The following is a 20,841-nucleotide window of genomic DNA, read 5'->3' on the forward strand; positions in this document are numbered from 1 at the left end:
TGGGTTGTGAGATTCTTGCATTCGGTTTCTTACAAGTGCACACCAAGTGTTTGTTTTTATGTCTCAACCAAACTACTTCATTTATTTTGTCATGATTTTACATACATTCATGCTCATACATCATGTGCATTTAATCCATGAAAAGTTGAGGCACATGTGCTTTTTTTTTTTTTTTTTTTTATCATGTCTTTTTTAGTGTTTTCATCTCGGCACATATAAGTGGTATTTATTTTCTTATAAGTTTTGTCAGATTAAAAAAGGGGGAGTATTGGAAGAGCAAATTGAAACATGTTGAAATATTTTGGTGTTGTGAAATTTATGGGGAGTTTCAGTAAGTGTGTTGTTGAGGGGAGTTTAATGAACTTGCTTAAATGAATATGAGTAAGTGGAAGTTTAATGGATTTGCTGAAATGAATTTGTTGAGGGGGAGTTGGATTATATTTGTTTATTTTTGTTAGACATAAGTTTTATTCTTGATTATTTGTTTGGAATTTCTACTCGGTTTGTTATTTGTGCTTTTGAAAGGTTTTATATTACATTCATCAAGTTGGTTTTGTCACCAATCCGCCAAAGGGGGAGATTGTAAAGGCAAAAGTTGGTTAGAATTAGATAACTAAATGATAAGGTTTATCTTATCATTATATTTGTAATTTTTGGATAAATGTAAAATAATTATCAACTTTATCTTTAAACAATATTGAGTTTATGTAGAAGTCTTAGAGATTGTTTAGATAAGTCATTGAGGTAAAAATCGAGTCCATGAGAATCTGCATTTATCCAGAACAGAAGCTGAACATAAATTAGTCACTGCAAAAGAGAGTTATCGGGAAATATCAGCAATTCGTCAGGAGACGTTCTTGCGACAGATTCTATCCGTCAGCATAATCCTACTTCAACTAGAACTCTTTCTACATTATTTATTTAAGATATCTTATTGGTTAGGATCTGTAAAGATTCATATCTACATATTTTCTAAAGCAGTTTCTAGTGCATATTTTGGTGAGAAAATTTCTTACTAAATTTTCATATTTGTGATCTCTTTTTGAGTGTGATCGTGTTTCGAGTGTGAATGATTATTGATTAGATTTCAGCCACTAAAGTTCCAGGAGGGAAGTTAATAGTTTGAAAATTGCCAGAGGTTCTGCTCCTACTACGGTAAAAGACAAATGAGTCATTTGTTTGGACAAGTAAGAGAATCAAGTTACAAAGGTTTTGTAATTGAGAATTACTTGTAATTGATTTTTAAATAATAAGATTGACTTTCCTAAGTTTGGCTGCCCCGTAAGGTTTTACCTTTAAAGATTTCTTTAAAGGGTTTCCCTTCGTAACCAATCGTTATATCTTGCAAGTTTGATTATTTTTTTTAAGTATTTGATTCGTTTAATAATCATAATATTGAGATCTAACCAAATTGTTCAAGAAAATTGGTAGACAATTTCGTGATTTTACGAGGGTACTTGGGAAATTTCACACGTTTTCATAAACTAGTCAATATTGCAATTTGTTTTCTAAGTTTTTGAATTTTTTTCATTTTTTTACATAAAAGAAACTAACTACAACTAGGAGAAGAATAAATTTAGTCAAGATTCAATATGTTTTCCTGACCAAGTCCCAAGCAACGGTGCCAAAAATTTGTTGTAAAATTTTAATTATACTCGCAAGTGCACCAACAGTACCAAGGTATAGTTTTAACATGAACGAGGTTGAACCCAAAGGAACTTGTAAAAACATAGGAAACAAATTAATTATATACCAAATCAATTCTAATCTAGTTTAGAAAGATGAATTGTAAAATAAAACAAGAAATTATGTACTAAACAATCAATTAACCAAAGCAATAAATAATTAATTTAATAAACTAATTACAATAAAAGAACTAAAACAAATTCTAAAGATGCAAACTAATCTAAACAACGAATAACCTATCAATAGAGAATGAATTAAGGTTTTGGAATCTACCTCATTAATTCATAATAATATATTTATGAAAATTGATTCTTCCTGAACATCTATATGATAATCTAGAAATCAATCTTTTTATCATTGAAAATTGTATTGTTAAAACCCTTTTTTATGAAAATATCTGAAGTATGTTCTTCTTCGCTAGAAAATATAAAATCAAATAATCACTTGTATATCTTAAAACAAATAACAAAAGATATATGATATTATTTTTGATAAAATTATAAATCAAGCTCTAATTGATTAAGATTATTCTAAATTATGAGAAAAATATGATTGAATTCATATCAAGAACTTTATATTTCTCAATTGATATGGAGCAAAAATAATATATTGTTGAACACATAAATAATTGAAAAAAAAATCAATCTCATAAATAATTTTACTAATCGTCAATGAGGTTTCATCCTCAACCTTACTTGAATATTTAATTAGATATGTTCGTGAAAATAAATTCTAAACTTTTAACGTAAATAAACATCAAGATAATATTTAAAAGAAGCTAAAAATAAAAAATAAAAATTAAACTCGTATGTAAACATAACTGTATTTTTCTTCAATCCGTACGAGACGCTGCGGCGCTGAGTCGTCTTCTTTCATTACTCATTTCACACCCTTCGGAGTGCCCTCTCCCATGCCGTGTATTCATCTTTTCTCTTCACGTTTCATGCTTGCCTTTTTTTTTTAATCTATCTTTGACTAGTTCACGTTTCTTTTTGTTTTGCGTATTAATTCACTTCTCGGTTCTTTTTTTTTTTTTTTTTGCATTCCGTTCTTCGGTTGCACACTTTGTTTTCTATCAGGCTTCTTTTACAATGGGGCCAACTAAATAAGTCCAATTGCATGGATACTTTTGCGCGTCTGGTCCAACACCTCATCATCATATTAATTTTGTAATATAATTCTTCAGCACTTTAATTTCAGATCAGTAGCAAGCCTTGGCTCGGTCGACAATGGCGGACCAGAAACACCCCCTCTCTTTCGTCGCCTTTCTTTTGCTGGTGAACCTCCATGGCGAGCACTCGATGGCAAAGGAGGTGGTACCAGTGGGCGTTGTTCTTGATTTGAACTCCCCGGTGGGAGGAGTTGCAGAGCGTTGCATGTCCATGGCACTCTCCGATTTTTACGCTGTCAATGATGATTATAACACCAGGCTCGCGCTTTTGACTATGGATTCTGGGAATGATGTCATTGCCGCAGCATCTGTAGGTATGTTAAATTAAAGTTCCACATTATTATCGTGGAAAAAATCATGATAAGTTGTGACTCTCTTTCTAGATGACGAAAAGAACTTTTCCCAGAAGCAAGGAAAATGAACTCTTTATGTAGTTACGCCCAAAGCGTTCAACTTCAATAAATAAAAAGCATCTAAAATAGGATATTATCTAGGGAGGCATGCTCTTTTTCCATGATATTCACGGCTTGCATCATTCTACATGATCTTTATGCTTTTCCCTCTTCCTCCGCCTCCCCCCCTCTCTATGGCTGTCTCTTTGATTTCTTTATTCCACCAAACTTCAAGGACGCCCCCATTAGAATTTACTCCTCATCCAACTAACACATAACTTTCAGAATACCATCTGGTTTTGTTCTATTTCAGAATTGGTCTTAGCTTTGTGCCATCTGTACCAACAATTCTTAATGATCAACACGATAAAGATTAATATCCTCCTTGCTGTTGTACTTATTGAACATCTTCAGTGAAATTTTCCATCTTCTAATTAATCAACTATTTACTGAAATCCAGCACTGGGCTTAATGAAGAATGAAGAAGTGCACGCCTGTTGAAAGCCACCCAAATGGCCTAATTTGCACATGCACCTTAAGGAGTTTTGACTTATTAGGCCACCCACTCTCCCTTGGCATATTAGGCACCTCCAGACACCCACCCCATGTTTTCAGCAGCAAATTGCTGCACCAAAATTATAAGTTGTAGGTTGCTCTCTCCTATAAATAGGAGAGAGCTCAGTTGCAGAATTTGGGACGGTGGGCAGAAGAAAGGCAGTGGGTGAAGAGAGAAAGAGGGACGTGAGAGAGAAATAGAATTTTGTAGAGTGTTTTGTAAATCTTGTACAAATTCTATAAAAGAGGCTCCAGTGGACGTAAGCAATTTGCTGAACCACTTTAAAATTGTTTTGTGTGATTTTCGGACAGGCCGGAAGTGCAACAATTGGTATCAGAGCTCTGGTTCAAGCTGTCTGAAAATTCAAGTTGCTCAAAATCAATTTTTGACAACTCCAGGGTGTTCCTCGCGTCGAGACGAATCCATTACCGCAAACGGAATCGAAAACGGAGGTCGGAGGAGCCCACACGCGCCCCTAGAAGATCGGCGCGTGCATCTGCTGCAACCCATGCGCCCCCACGCGCATCGGAGGTTGAACGCGCCAGACAGATTAGAACCGTCCGTTTTCTAGATCCATTTTGGGCTTGATCTAAGCCATCTGGAGTCCGATGTCAACGATCAAATAGTGCTTTCCAACTATTTGGATCATTCCGGACTCATCCGTACGGTTGGAATGTGGAGATTCACCATTGGTACTATCGATTTGAACTGTCGATGAGTTTCAGATCATTTTAGACTAGATCTACGCCAGTTGGAGTTCCATTGCGATGATCAAATAGTGCTGACAAACTATTTGGATCATTCCGGACTCATCGATACGGTGAGAATGCTGAGATTCGCCATTGATACTTTCGATCTGAACCGTCCACGTGTTGCAGATCATTTTGGGCTAGATCCACGCCAGTTGGAGTTCCATTGCGATGATCAAATAGTGCTGACAAACTATTTGAATCATTCCAGACTCATCGGTACGGTGGAAATGTTGAGATTCGCCATCGGTACTTTCGATCTAAACCGTTCATAGTTGCAGATCAGTTGTAGGCTTGATCGTAGCCAATTGGAGTCGTGATGGACTCATTTTTTTTGGGCTTGATCGCAGCTAGTTGAAGTCATGATGGACTCATGTGTTTAGGGCTTGATCGCAGCCAGTTGGAGTCGTGACAGACTCATTTGTTTTGGGCTTGATCGCAGCCAATTGGAGTCATGATAGACTCATGTGTTTAGGGCTTGATCGCAGCCAGTTGGAGTCGTGACAGACTCGTTTGTTTTGGGCTTGATCGCAGCCAGTTGGAGTCGTGCCAGACTCATTGATTTTGGGGCTTGATGTCAGCCAGTTGGAGTCCAATGTTGCCGGACTTAGTTCGTTTGGGCTTGATTTAAGCCAGTTGGGATCGTGAAGTATGAGGAGCAAACTTCAGATTATTGGACGATGCTGATTAACTTGTTATATCAGCAGGTTTTGGCAGTCATACAACTCATGTAGCATAATGTTATTAAGAGGAGAACCACAACGGATCTCATTGTGACTTTCTTTGAAAAGCCAGTTGTAAATAACAAAGTGCAGATAAAGAAACAGTTCAACTTCAGAAAAGGCAGAAGGTACTATTGTTGCCCAATAGCATTTGGCGTTGTAGTCAAAAGGTTGGGAGGTCATGAGAATGGTTATGAGTAATTCTGCAAAGAAGTAGAAGTTGAAGTTTCTCAATGTAAGAGATCTTATCCTAGGTGAGGAGGTGCGCAGAAGAGATTCTGGCAAGATCTCGAGTTGTTGGTCCTGAATGTTGATAGTAAGGGCAGAGGCAAGTCAAGATCTGGACAACAGATGACTTGCTAGAAATTGTGGCAAGACAGGCTACAAGATACTGCTAAAATCAGGAGAAAATTGTAATGATGCTGTGAATATGATGACTAAAGAAATACATGGCATTGCATTTCTTGTAGTGCACAATGCTGTTAAAGACAACTTGAAGACAACAGTCATTTAGTAGTGTTTTCTCAAAAAGACATAGAAGGTCACGAATGATTCATTGGTCTTGGCTCATGGTAATAGTCGTGTGAATGAGATGAGGAAGTAAAAGGAACTCAGTTTTACTTTTCCTCATCTAAACCTGAAGAAATCTCCCTAGACCACGACATGAAGTAAAGGTGTGAGAGATGGGAACAAAATGTCAGATGTTCCAGGGATATCTACACCTAAAGTTGATGATTGCATGACTGCCAAGACGATTAGACTTCTATGGTGGTTACTACATTAAATTGTATCCTGCTGAATGAAAGTAGTGAACTACGGTATGAAGAAAAATCTTGCAAGAAGGGAGATTATGCAAGTCAGAGACTGCACACAAGATGGGCATATCGACTGAAGATAGCATCAGGATGATGAGTCAGTCAGATCAGAGAAGGAGACCTCAGCAACAGGTTCTCTGATATGTGTCAAGGTCCGTGCGAGACCATTGATTCCCAGTGCAGTGGGATATGTGTTGCCTTATATAGATGTGTTGATTAAGGGCATTGTACGTGATGAACTAAAGTTATGCATCACTTTAGTTAGTCTTCTAACTTGAAGACATGAGTTGTAAAATTGTATAGATGATAGGGGATCATGCTGGAGATAGAGCTCAGTATGTTGAGAACCAGTCTCCAAATTGGAAATTGGTGTGATTGTAGGATTATGGAGCCTGGTTTTGAAAGCTGCAAAGGCACCAGGTAGATTGTTTGCTCGACTATGGCTCGAGCAAAACTCAGTTTGCTCAAAGTGTACATGAGTGCGGACTCATGGACTCGAGTAAAAGAAGAATCCTAGAGAGTTGAGATGGTGCAGTTGAGCACTTGTAAATCTCCTCTAAAGAAAATCCCTTGCAAGCTCCGTGGATGTAGACGATGCGAATGCATTTGAAGATGCATTTGGAGAAGCATTTGGGCATCCATTTGAAGACATACCTGCAGATATATTTGATAGCAGAAGTCTCTCATGTCAAAGAAAGAGGTGCATTCATTTAAAAAATGAATCAGTTTGCAAGCAGCATGATATGACACACTTGGGTGGAGGGGGTGATTGTTGAAAGTCACCCAAGTGGCCTAATTTGCACATGCACTGTAAGGTGTTTTGGCTTATTAGGCCACCCACTCTCCCTTGGCATATTAGGCACCTCCAGACACCCACCCCATGTTTTCAGCAGCAAATTGCTGCACCGAAATTATAAGTTGTAGGCTGCTCCCTCCTATAAATAGGAGAGAGCTCAGTTGCAGAATTTGGGGCAGTGGGTAGAAGAAAGGCAGTGGGTGAAGAGAGAAAGAGGGACGTGAGAGAGAAATAGAATTTTGTAGAGTGTTTTGTAAATCTCGCACAAATTCTATAAAAGAGGCTCCAGTGGACATAAGCAATTTGCTGAACCACTTTAAAATTATTTTGTGTGATTTTCGGACAGGCCAGAAGCGCAACAACGCCATCATAGGACCCCAAAGCTCAGCACAAGCTAAGTTCGTTATTGAACTTGGATGAAAAGCTCAGGTTCCCATCATATCCTTCTCAGTTACAAGCCCCTCTCTTTCCCCTGCTCAAAACCCCTTTTTCATATGCACGGCGCAAGATGATTCCGCTAAGGTGAAAGCCATAGCAGCCATTGTTAAGGCCTACGGTTGGCGGGAAATTGTCCTTATTTATGAAGACACATATTATGGAAATGGTTTAATTCCATACTTGATGGATGCTTTTGAAGAGATTGAAACTCGAGTGCCTTACAGAAGTGTATTCCCTCCATCTTCCAATAATAATGAAATCGCCAAGGAGATTAAAAAGTTGAATGAAACTAATGCTAGGATATTCCTTGTGCACACGACTACTTCACTTAGCTCGAAGCTCTTTGTACTTGCAAATAATGCAGGAATGATGAGGGAAGGGTATGCATGGATTATCACAGAAGGGCTATCAGCTTTGGTTGATGGTTTGAGCTCAAAGGTGAGGGACACAATGCAAGGTGTGCTGGGATTGTGACCATACACACCCAGATCAAAACAGTTGGAAGACTTCAAAAGAAGATGGAAAAGAAATTTAACCTCAAGCAAACCAAATGTTAAGATTACTGGATTAAACCTCTTTGGATTATGGGCATATGATACAGCTTGGGCTTTGTCTATGGCAGTAGAGAAGGATGGCATAATGCATTCTGGATTCTTAAAGAAAAATGCTAGCAAAAGTAACGTGGATCTTGCAGCTCTAGGCATTTCTGAAACAGGTTAAACACTTCTTGATATGATTCTAACTATTGAGTTTCAAGGCCCGAGCAGGAAATTTCATTTGAGTAAAGGACAGTTGGAACCTTCACCTTTGAAATACTCAAATGTGATTGGAAAAAAGAGAGAATTATTGGATACTGGACCAAACAGACAGGACTTTCACAAGAATTTGTTGACATTGGTGAAGTAGCATACTCAATTTCAAAGGACAGGCTCAAGCAACCAATCTAGCCAGGAGACACAACAAACCAGCCTGCAAAATTGAGGATTGGTGTTCCAGCGAAAAAAGGTTTTGAAGAATTTGTGAAAGTGGAGTGGGATCGTTGCACTAACAAGTCTATCATATTAGGGTTCTCCCATGATGTGGTTCTTTCTGTACTCGAGGCATTGCCATTCACCCTTCCTTATGAGTTTATTCCCTTCATGAATAAAGATAGGCTGAGTGCTAGAACATGAGATGAACTTATTTACCAAATCAAACTTCAGGTGAATTTTGGGCTTAAGTACTAATGGTGTTAACTTGTAAAACTTATATGTTTTTTTAATACATTGAAAGCAATATACTCCCTTTCCCCGCATGAATGGTGGGGGATATCCTCGTCATGTGAGAGGGAGAATATTTCTCCCAAAGTTATGATTTAGAACTCGGTAAAGCACTTCAACAAAGTTTTTGTTGTTTTTCTTTTCAATCTTATGGATTAATAACCATGCGTATTTTTCCCTAAATGCAGAAGTATGATGCTGTGGTGGGAGACACGATAATTGTTGCTAATCGCTCCTTATATGTTGATTTCAGTTTGCCTTACTCAGAATCGGGCGTGTCAATGGTGGTTCTAGTGAAAGATGATGAGAAGAACAACTTTTGGATTTTCTTAAAGCCACTAAGCTTGGATCTTTGGTTAACAACAGGTGCAGCATTTGTCATTACAGGTTTGGTGATTTGGGTTCTTGAGCACCGAATAAACAGTGAGTTCAGAGGCCCACCAGATCAACAATTTGGCATGATTTTCTGGTTCTCCTTCTCAACACTGGTCTTTGCTCACAGTAAATATCCTTCAACCTCATAAAAAGATTTCCTTTCCCCCCGCCCCCCACACCCCCATAGTTTAACATAATTGATTGTTTATATTGACATCATTATAATGGATCTAGGGGAGAGAATGGTAAGCAACTGGTCAAGATTCGTGATGATCATTTGGTTTTTCGTGGTGCTCGTCCTTACACAAAGTTATAATGCAAGTTTGGCGTCGATATTGATAGTACAGAGATTGTAGCCTATGTTTGTTGATGTAAAAGAAATAAAAAGGAACGGTTATTTTGTTGGCTCTCAAAATCATTCCTTTGTGAAAGGACTTCTAAAAAAATAGTTGAATTTCAATGAGTCCAAGTTGAAGCCTTACTGCACCTCTGAGGAGTATCACGAAGCACTGTTAAAAGGAATCAACAATGGTGGGGTTGCAGCTATTTTTGATGAAATTCCCTACATCAAGCTCTTCCTTGCAAAGTACTGCTTCAAGTACACTATGGTTAGACCAACCTACAAAACCGATGGATTGGGCTTTGTGAATCTCTTTCTCTCTCTCTGCCTCTCCCCCTTTTTATTTTTGAAGTTACAACATAGATTTGAAAACTATTACTTATTTTGTATAAATTCCACCTCAAACTACAAAAAACCCACAATCTGGTATCTCAAACTATTGATTTTCTTCAATTTATCTTCACTTGTTTTTTTTTTTTTTTTTCATTCTAAAATGCTATAGGATTGCTTATGTGTTTCTTAAGGCCTTCCCACGAGGATCTTCTTTAGTCCCACACATTTCAAGGGCAATCCTGAATGTGACTCAAGACACAGACAAATTCGGAGCAATTGAGCAAAAGTACTTGATGCAAATACTGAGGTTGCTCCATGAAGGATTTTTCGTGATTCAAGGGGAATGGAGATTACTTCTTCACGGAAGATTTTATCCGATTTTTTTGAATTCATGTTTATTTGATTTGTTTTGAATTCTTGTTATTTTGATTAGTTCTTTCCTAATTTATTTCCTAGTTTATCGCAATCAATGTAGTCCTATAGACAAAGGAAATGCAATGGAGAAGGCAGTTGCCGTTTTGAATACAAGTTGAATTTTATTTTGGAGAGATTTCAACGATTACAGAGAGACTCTATAATTTATCCTCTTGGTTTTCAATGTGACGTTGATCCTTGGGGTTCTTGCACCAATTTTGGCATTAGAGCAAGGTTCCTTCCTCAAGGAATTCTAGTTTTCATGCCGGTAACCCGCAGTGGAAATTCTTACGGTATGACAAACAACCAAAACACAAACACCAACCTTCCCCAATTGCAAGACCAGATAACTCAACTCACAATTGTTCTAGAGCAAATTACCCAGAGATTGGATTTGCTGGAGGGACGTCGTGATCAAGAGGAAGTTAATCCTCACAATAGAAGAGAGCATAGGCAATTTCAGGAGGACGCATTGGAAGACAGTGACTGGGAAGAAGAGGCTGACTAATATGGAGAAAGAGACAGAGGAGTTGGTCATCGTGGCGCTCGTTTTGGACGTGGTGGACATTATTTTCCCAGGGGACGTGGACGGCGTTATGCTAACCATCAACCTCTTGATGAACTTACTAAGAGGATGAAGGTGGATGTTCCATATTTTTTTGGGAATTTAGAACCCAATGCATTCAAAGATTAGTTAATGGCCACTGAAGATTATTTTGATTGGTTTGCTGTGTCGGAAGATGGGAAAGTTTGCTATGTTTGAATGAAGTTAAAGGGGCATGTGCGGGCTTGGTGGGGAAGTGTGGAAGAGCAATTGCGACGTACTCATTGCGCACCAATTTCTAATTGAGAAGAGATGAAGGAATGACTGAAGGAAAATACTTGTTATTGATTACGAGCAAATGATGTTTGAAGAGATGTTACAATTGAGACAGGGATCATTAACTATCGATCAATGAGAAATCCTTAGAACCGGTCGGGCTGGTTATACTCAAATAACAGCCAACCAATCACAGCTCGACACGTAATACTTCCACCGAGACGTTCGTGTACCAGCATTACATGTGAAACAGATTTGGGCGTTCAGAATTTCTTTCTTCGCAATATTCAATCCATCTCCAAGCGTCCTCTTCAAGCCTTCACGATTTCTCCACCAAGTAGCCCGACCGTCGTCGACCTCTCCTATTTCCCAGCCGTGGCTCGTGATTTCGGGCTGAGATTTATCCAAGCCTCGCGATTTCTCCACAAAGCTCAGCCATCGCAATTTCTCCACGAAGCTCAGCCAACTTGTTTAGCACTGAGATGAATAAACGTACAATTTGTCTGTGCTACAAGCCTACAATTTATCATATACATTTATTATCGATGAATAAACGATCTGTTTGTCTAGGAACTGTAATCCCTTCATATTTAATCCCAATATTCAGACTTCCATTAGATGGATTAGGGCGGTGCAATCAAGTCGGAAGAGAGGGACAGCGACGTCGGCGTCGGCTTCAGACTGAGAAGGGTGCGATTCTGACCTACATCTCCGTCGGCTTCACACTCAGATGGTTGAGTCGGCGTCGCCGTCGGGCTGAGATTGCGGGCTTCGGCCTCGTGCTGGGATGCAGGGGTCTGTCGGCGTCGAGCTGAGATGGGTGTCGTGCTGGGATGCGGGGGTCTGTCGGCGTCGAGCTGAGATGGGCGTCGTGCTGGGATGCGGGGGTCTGTCGGCGTCGAGCTGAGATGGGCGTCGTGCTGGGATGCGGGGGTCTGTCGGCGTCGAGCTGAGATGGGCGTCGTGCTGGGATGCGGGGGTCCGTCGGCGTCGAGCTGAGATGGGCGTTGTGCTGGGATGAGTCCGACAGCGTCGGTGATGAATGGGAGAAGGGCTTATGCGAGAAGGGGAGAATGGCATAAGGCAAACGGAGGAAGGGGCTATACGAATTGATGATTCCCTGTGGTGGAGTGCATTTGTTTTACATTGGTTTTTCTTACGTGGCATAAGATGAATGGAGGGCTGATTTTATCTGATTTACAGCCCGACCGGCGTGAAGCGCCTCTGATCGATCAATATACAGACCGTTTTCTTGAGCTTACTGTCCGTAATAAGATTATAGAAAATGATTAGCAAACTTTAGCCTGTTATCGCACTGGGTTACGTAGTGATGTGCGGGGTTACGTAGTGACGTGCATAAAGAAACGTTGACCGCACAGTTGATGAATGCTGATGAGGCTTATCAACTAGCACTGCGTGTTGAGAAGCAGTTGGGATCTATAAGTGGGAGGCGAGTGGCTTCAATGGATTTTCGGCAAGAACAATTGTCAAACTCATCATTTCAAAAGGCCCCATTACTGAATAACCAACCCAAAAACTTTGTGGTGGGAGACCAAAAAGGCAAGGCCAAAGTTACGGGTGAAGGGCCCCAGTGTTACAAGTGCAAGGGGTTTGGGCACTACGCTGTCGTTTGTCCTACAAGAGAAAAGAAGTTGGCCTTTGTCTGTGAAAAAGAATTAAGGGTGATTGACAAGGCTGAAGAAAGTGAAGAAGAGGAAGCTGACGAGGATGTTGAAGCTGAGGTAGAGCATCTAGGCGCCACTGACTTGCCTAGTTGTGCAATCCATCGAGTGCTAACTGGCACCAAAAAGGAGAATCCAGCTATTGTTGATTGGCGAAGCACGAACATCTTTCACACACGTATGGAACATGGTAACCATGCTCTAAATGTCATTATCGATAACGGCAGCGGTATGAATGTAATTTCTGAAGATGCGGTGGAGCGCTTAAGGTTGAAAGTAGAGAGGCATCCCACTCCTTATCGGGTCAGTTGGGTCAATGAAGACGATCCAATTTTAGTCAAGTATCGATGCCTGGTAAAATTCTCATTGGGAAGAAATTACGAAGATGAAGCCTGGTGTGATGTGATTCCCATGACCATTTGTCACATGTTGCTGGGACGGCCTTGGCTTTACGACAGGAGGGTGTCTTATGACGGGTACGCTAATTCTTACTCCTTTAAATTTAAAGGTAAGAAATTTGTTTCAGACCCTTTGCAGATTCTAGAGTTTAAAGCACAACCAAAACAAGAAGTAGCCATTGTGTTGACCATTCGACAATTTACACGGGCTCTAAAGGCTGAGCAAATGTTGCTGCTAGTGGTAAATCGAGAAGCAAAAAAAAAGGACGGTATTATTCCTATGGAGATGGCTGACTTGCTGAAGAAATTTTAGGACATTATGCCCTACGAAATTCCAAAGCAGCTACCACCAAAGAGGGACATGAAGCACACCATTGATTTAATCCCTAGTTCATCCTTGCCCAATTTGCCGCACTACCGTATGAGCTCAACAGAAAATGAGGAACTGAAGCGACAAGTCTAGCAATTGTTAGACAGTGGATTTATCTGAGAAAGCCTAAGTCCTTGTGCCGTTCCAGTTTTTCTTACAGACAAGAAAGATGGCAGTTAGAGGATGTGCATAGACAGCCGAGCCATTAACAAAATAACAGTGAAGTATAGATTTCCCATTCCACGACTCCTTGATATGTTGGATTTATTGAATGGTGCATCCATTTTTACAAAGATCGATCTTCGAAGTGGATATCACCAAATTCAAGTCCATCCCAGAGATGAATGGAAGACTGCGTTCAAAACAAAAGATGGCTTGTATGAGTGGTTGGTCATGCCCTTCGGGCTAACCAACACACCAAGCACGTTTATGCAAGTCATGACCCAAGCACTTAAACCATTCTTGAGTAAGTTTGTAATTGTTTATTTTGATGACATCTTAATTTTTAGCCATGGTGTGCAAGACCATTTAAACCATGTGCAACAAGTTCTGGAGACGTTGAGGAGAGAACAATTATTTATCAATCGAAACAAGTGCTCTTTTATGAAGCAGCAGGTGAGTTTCTTGGGATTTATAATTTCGGACCAAGGTGTAGGTGCTGATCATACCAAAGTCCAAGCTATACAAAATTGCCCGGTACCATGTAGCTTTTCGGAAGTACAAAGTTTCCATGGCCTCGCCACATTTTATCGGTGTTTCATCTGGAATTTCAGCACCATAATGACACCTGTTACCGAGTGCCTAAAGTCCAAAATTTTCAGTTGGACAACAGCTGCTGGCAAAGCATTTGATGAGATCAAGGCTAAGATGGGAGAGGCTCCAGTCTTGGTGTTGCTGGACTTTTCAAAATTATATGAGGTTGCTTGTGATGCCTCACATGTAGGCGTGGGAGGAGTATTAAGTCAGGAGGGGCATCCTATCGCTTTCTACAACGAGAAGCTAAATGAGGCCCGGCGGAAATATTCGGCTTACGACATGGAATTCTATGCCTTGATTTAAACTCTCAAACATTGGCGTCCCTATTTAATTCACAGAGAATTTGTACTTTATATAGATCATGACTCTTTGAAGCGCCTAAATTCTCAAAGCAAATTAAATACCAAGCATGCTCGGTTAGGGGTGTACAGAAAACCGATAAACCGCCCCAGACCGACCGGAACCGACCTTAGGACGCCGGAACCGGCCGGAACCGCCCAAGAACCGGTCGGCGGTCGAGAGAATTTCTCATGAACCGACATCGGTCGGTTCGGCGTGCGGTTCAGGGCTAAATAAACCGCTAAACTGACCGACCGCTAAACTATATATATATTTTTTCTTTTTATACATATAAAACGACACCGTTTCACTTTAATAATTGAAACGGCGTCGTTCTCGGACGTATTAAGTTATTCAGTTTAAATATAAAACGGCACCGTTTGGTTTAAGCCAAACGGCGCCGTTTGGTATTAGGGTAAAATACCCCCCCTTCCCCCTTCGGCCTTTCCATTTTCGTCTGGCCGCTACAGTTTCTGAAAACAGAAACCCCCTTCGGCGATCGCTTCTCCTGCGTCTGGCCGTCTCCCGGTCACTGCTCAACCCCCTGCTCGACGCCCCTTCCTCTACTGCTCGGTCACTGCTCGGTTTCCCGGTCACTGCTCGACGCCCCTTCCTCTGGTAAAAATACTTTTAGTTTTTACCAAGTTTTTTTTTTTTTTGGATAGGATCTTGCTAGTTGCTATTGCTAACCTAAGTGACCTTAGCTAGATGCTTGCGTTTCTCTCATAGTCATATGGAATATGGATATTGTGCTGCCATTTTATATTTGGCGACTGCAAATTGCAATGAAAGACTTGGCCTATTTAATATTTTTTTTGGTAGTTAATAAGAGATTTTTTTTGGTAGTTAATATGGATATTGTGCAAGTTGCCTTTCTGTACATTTGTTAGTTTGTCTAGTTCTTCCTATATCGAAGTGCTACATTCTTTTGGGATTTTCAAAAGTTTTGAATTTGGGTAAGTGGTAATTTATAAGTAATTTTGTTTTGAATCTAATGACATTTTGTTGGTAATTTGTAAGTAATTTTATATCAATGACAAAAATAGAACAACATTCAAAAGACATCTTCCTATATGAGGGTTAAAAAGTTATACAACATACTCTGAATCAATCTGTAAGGATAAATAACTCATAAAGGTCTATCTCAGATGTTTGGCTGCCTATTATTGGTTAAAAGGTGTAGAAAGAACACTTCATGTGAGGTTTGTTAGGTTGAAGCAGTGATGAGAGTAACTAGTAGCCACCAAACCTAGAAAATATCATGTTTTGGGATGCATTTTCCAGCTAAAAGAAACACAAGGGTGTGTGTGTGTGTAGGTAACAGATTGCTCATACGTGACTCCGATAATCACATAAAAGGGGGGAAGAAAGATTTATATTTGGCGACTGCAAATTGCAATGAAAGACTTGGCCTATTTAATATTTTATCACTATATATTTTACTGTATCAACTATGTTTCTTAATTAATTTTGAAATTAATGTTTCATATGTTAGATGGATTCCTCATCAACTCCAATTGATCTTGATAATGATGAACAAACTGTTAATTTGGGAGAGACCCAAACACCAAAACCTTCAAGTGCCCCTAGTAGTACTTGTCCACTTCCTAGGAAACGGAAGGGGAAGGACCCGTCAGTTGTTTGGGATCATTTTACGAGAGTTGAGGGTTGTCCCGTAGATGATCCGAAGGCTAAGTGTAACTATTGTGGCAAGATTTATGCTTGCCACTCAAAGAGGAATGGGACTTCAACTATGCAAAACCACTTATCTGCATGTCCAAGAAATCCTCATAAACGCGGGCCTCTAGATAGATATCAACAAACATTGGCGGGTGAGGAAGTTGGAGAGAGTGATAGTAGCGTAGTAAGAAATATTGTAACCCACAAATATAGTGAAGATGCAGTGAGGTTGGCCATTGCGGAAATGGTAATTATTGATGAATTGCCATTTAGAATTGTTGAAGGACAAGGATTTAAGAAGTTGGTTTGGACAAGGATTTATGATGAGACTCGAGTATTACATTTGGTGTCTAGTGTGAGACAGTTACTATTCGACTTATACGATGAGTACAATGCTACATTTGGTTTTACTTCGAGTAGCCGAGAACATGTGCCCATTTCGACATCTATACCCTCAATAGAAAGTGAAGAAGAGTCACAATTGTATATGGATTGGTATGAGCCAGATAACGAGATTGAATCAACTGCTGCTAAAACAGAGGTGGACCGATATTTATCAGATGGTTGTGAGGCACTCAGTTCATCTTTTGATTTGTTGATCTGGTGGAGACAGAATGAGGTTAATTATCCTATACTCGCAAGGATTGCACGAGATTTGTTAGCCATGTCTGTTTCCACTGTTGCTTCAGAGTCAGCATTTAGTACAGGAGGGCGTGTACTTGATCAGTTTCGGAGTTCATTGGCTCCGAAAACAGTTGAGGCACTTATTTGTACTCAGAATTGGTTACGACATCCGTCGGCGCCAATTGATCTTCGAGAGGCCATGGATAATGTGGAGAGCTTTGTAGTAGAATCTGGTAATGTATTCATTCAATATTAATTTATTTTTATAATTTAATTTCATTTATTTATTGATTATCCAAATTTATTAAAATTTGATGTTTAACTTTAATCTTAATTTGTTTTTTCATATTTATATAGAAATGGGAGCACAATCAGGCGTCACAACTATTGAAGATTGAAGACTTTTTGAATATGGAATGAAGAATTAAGGATCCAAGATTTTAATGTTTAATTTGTGTTAGTTGCTTGTTTATTGCTTAAAACAATTTGTGTTGGTTTGTATTTGTATTAAACATCTACTCATTTAGTGGATACTTTTATTGATTACTTAGTAGTTAGTTATTAACTAACTTATTAGATTTTAAAGTATTATTTAGTAATTATAACTTACTAGTTACTATTATTAGTTTCTAAAACAATATTAGTTTTATTGTTATAAACTACTAATGAATTTTAAAAATACAAGAATAAAAATTTAAAATATTGTAAATATTGACTAATAAATTCACTACATTGAGTAGAAAAAGCCCAAAATGAGCAAAAAAAGCCTTCTGAAAGGGGCCTAAAAGAGGCCCAAAAGAGTGGCCCAAACCGGCCCAAACCGCTGAACCGACCGTGAACCGACTGGAATCGGTTTCGGCCGGTTCAAGCCCCTTGAACGGTCGGTTCTCAGTCGGCAAAGTTGGGTGGGACAGTCTGGTCGGTCGGCGTCGGTTCGGCCCTTTACCGAACCGAAAATGTCAGTTTTCAGGCCTATGCTCGGTGGATGGATTATTTGCAGCAGTTTGAGTTTGTTATCAAGCATAAATTAGGAACTAAAAATAAAGTGGCCGACGCTCTGAGCAGGAGACCCCACTTGTTCTATGTATCATCAGTCAACTCCATGGAGTTTGATAAATTTAAACTTCAGTATGCGGCAGATGAAGACTTTGGTAACACTTTGAACAACTTAACTGAAGGTGGAGGCACAACTCTCTGAAATTATTCATTAAAGGATGGTTACTTGTTCTTTGGAACCCGCCTGTGTATTCCTCAAGGATCCTACCAAGAATTTATTGTTTCGGAACTCCATGGAGGAGGTTTAGCAGGGCATTTTGGTTTTGACAAAACCTTTGCTATTGTCATCAATTGATTTTTTTGGCCACGATTACGTCGAGATGTGCATAGGGTGGTGGCTCATTGCCAACTATGTTAGATTAACAAGGGTACTAAGCAGAGAGCAGGGCTCTACACTCCACTTCCAATTCCAGATAGACCGTGGCAACATCTTAGTATGGATTTTGTTCTTGGATTACCCAAGACTTCACCCCAACATGATTCCATTATGGTAGTAGTGCATCGTTTCTCAAAGATGCCCCATTTCATTCCTTGCCATAGGACCTTTGATGCTTCCAAAACTGCAGCTCTTTCTTATAGGAGGTAATTTGGTTACATGGTGTGCCAACCACCATCGTGTCTGATCGAGATGTCAAATTTATGAGTTATTTTTGGAAAACGTTGTGGGCAAAAATGGGGACAAAGTTACTCTTTTCCAGTGCATTCCATCCCCAAACCAACGGTCAAACTGAAGTGACCAACTGAAGTTTGGAAAATCTACTGCATTGCCTCACAGCAGATCATGAAACAAGCTGGGATCTGGTATTACCTCAGGCGGAATTTGTTTTGAAAAATTCGGTGAATTGTTCTACAGGGTGCACTCCATTTGAAGTCGTCTATGGTTTTCGGCCCCAAACTCCTTTGGACCTCCAGCCGTTACCTCTACCTCCTAGACCAAGTGAAGCTGCGCTAGACTTTTCTGGTTATATGAGAGACATCCACGAAAAGGCAAAGCGACAACTATCCCTCAGTACTGAAGCATATGTAGCCTCTGCTAATGTTAAGCGTAAGGATAGGCAATTTGACATCAGCGATAGGGTCCTTATCTGCCTAAGATCAAAATGTTTTCCTCCAGGTAGCTTTACCAAGTTACATGCAAGGCGCGAGTCCTCTCAAAGTTATTAAGAAGTTGGGTTCAAATGCCTATGTAATAGAATTGCCCCTTGATTTTGGCATCAACCCAGTTTTTAACATTGAAGATCTTACTGAGTTTCATGGTCATGATGATCAACTAAGGAAGCTTCAACTACACCAGCTGTGCATGAAACAGTTATTCGGGTCCCTAAGAATACAGGTCCTAAAGATGAGGTTGCTTTTATTTTGGATCACCAATTCGTTACTACACGCCATGGAGGTTACTATAAATTTTTGGTCCAGTGGAAAAATCATCCCAAGTCTGATTCAGTCTGGCTACAAGCACCAGAGCTCAAGCGGCTACATTCAGACTTATTTATTGCGTATGTTCAACAACACTTGCCAGAGTCAAGTTCTTCTGAATGGGCTGTAGTTGATGAAAATACAGAGGTTGCTCCGTGAAGGATGTTCCGTGATTCAAGGGGAATGGAGATTACTTCTTCACGGAAGATTTTATCCGATTTTTTTGAATTCATGTTTATTTGATTTGTTTTGAATTCTTGTTATTTTGATTATTTCTTTCCTAATTTATTTCCTAGTTTATCGCAATCAATGTAATCCTATAAACAAAGGAAATGAAATGGAGAAGGCAGTTGCCGTTTTGAATACAAGTTGAATTTTATTTTGGAGAGATTCCAACGATTATAGAGAGACTCTGTAATTTATCCTCTTGGTTTTTAACATGACGTTGATCCTTGGGGTTCTTGCAACAGTACTTCTCACGTAGTGGAAGTACCAGTGTTTGTGAAGATTCAAGTTCCTCAATCTCTTCAAATAGCCCTAGTCTCGGCCTATACAGCTTCGGAGGCCTCTTCATCATCATCGGAGTTGTGTCCTTGTTCTCCCTATTCGTTTATGTGCTGAATTTCCTTCGCACACATTGGCCTGCTTTAAGCACCATCAATCAACCTGAGAGCTCCTTTTTGTCCATGTTGATTGAAATGGCCAATCGTTTTGACCAGAGAGAAGATCCCTCCTCACATCCCAATATTCATGAAAGATACACATCTAGGACAAATGTTGTATCAAGTCCTAGCGATATAGAATTTCCTTATAATATGGAGAACCACTCCAGGAATTTCGACTCTAGAGGTGACAAGGATGAAAGTCTTTCTTCAATAGGTTCTCCTTCTCGGCGTAGTGATACTGCAGCTTTGCAGGACGTACCAAATTAAACACTAACTGTTTGTGATGATTTAGATTTAGTAGGTGATCTCATATATTCTGTAAAAATACAAAAGTAATGATAAAATAATAAATAGTAGTAAAAATTAATGAAAAGTAGGTAAAAAATAATGATAAAATAACAAATTACAGCGAAATATTCTTAGAATACTCTAATATCTAAACTAGCTCTTAATGTAAAACGTCAAAAAACATCAACTTATTTCTCCCTCTCTTGCAAGCAATTTTTTTCTCTCTCTTCCTACTATCTGTCCAACCTTGGATCTGTTCTTAGTTTTTTTTTTTTTTTTTTTTTTTTTTTTTTTTTTTTTCCATTTTTTGTTTTATTTTCCTTTCATAGCACCGTCTGCTGCCTATCGGCCTCCTACAACCTTGATGTGTCCCTCCACCAGATTCTCTAACCTTCGATCTATCAAATGGTAGAATAAAATTGACCAAAAGAGCGGCACGTATGTCTCACGCATTGCTCACACTATGCGTGAGTTTCATGCACTGTCGTGCCATGTGAAGTTTGCCACCGCCACGCATGGCACCATTCGAATCAGCTGCTTCGGATATCTTAAATCTGACTTTCACCTTGTTTTTAAGAGTGACACATGACCTATACATGCCTCAACAACCAGTGTCGGTCATTTGTCGACGAATCGACTCATCTTCCGATTTCTACTTTCCTATATTCTCACTTTTCCTAACCAAGAATTAAGATAAAGTG

General features: G+C 39.5%; 1 pseudogene; it reads left to right on the forward strand.

Moving 5' to 3' along the window:
• Positions 1-2,983: 2,983 nt before the first annotated feature.
• Positions 2,984-20,119, forward strand: LOC122318726 (annotated as a pseudogene).
• Positions 20,120-20,841: the final 722 nt, after the last annotated feature.

Source organism: Carya illinoinensis, chromosome 8 (assembly GCF_018687715.1).
Source record: "Carya illinoinensis cultivar Pawnee chromosome 8, C.illinoinensisPawnee_v1, whole genome shotgun sequence".
NCBI classification, from domain to species: domain Eukaryota; kingdom Viridiplantae; phylum Streptophyta; class Magnoliopsida; order Fagales; family Juglandaceae; genus Carya; species Carya illinoinensis.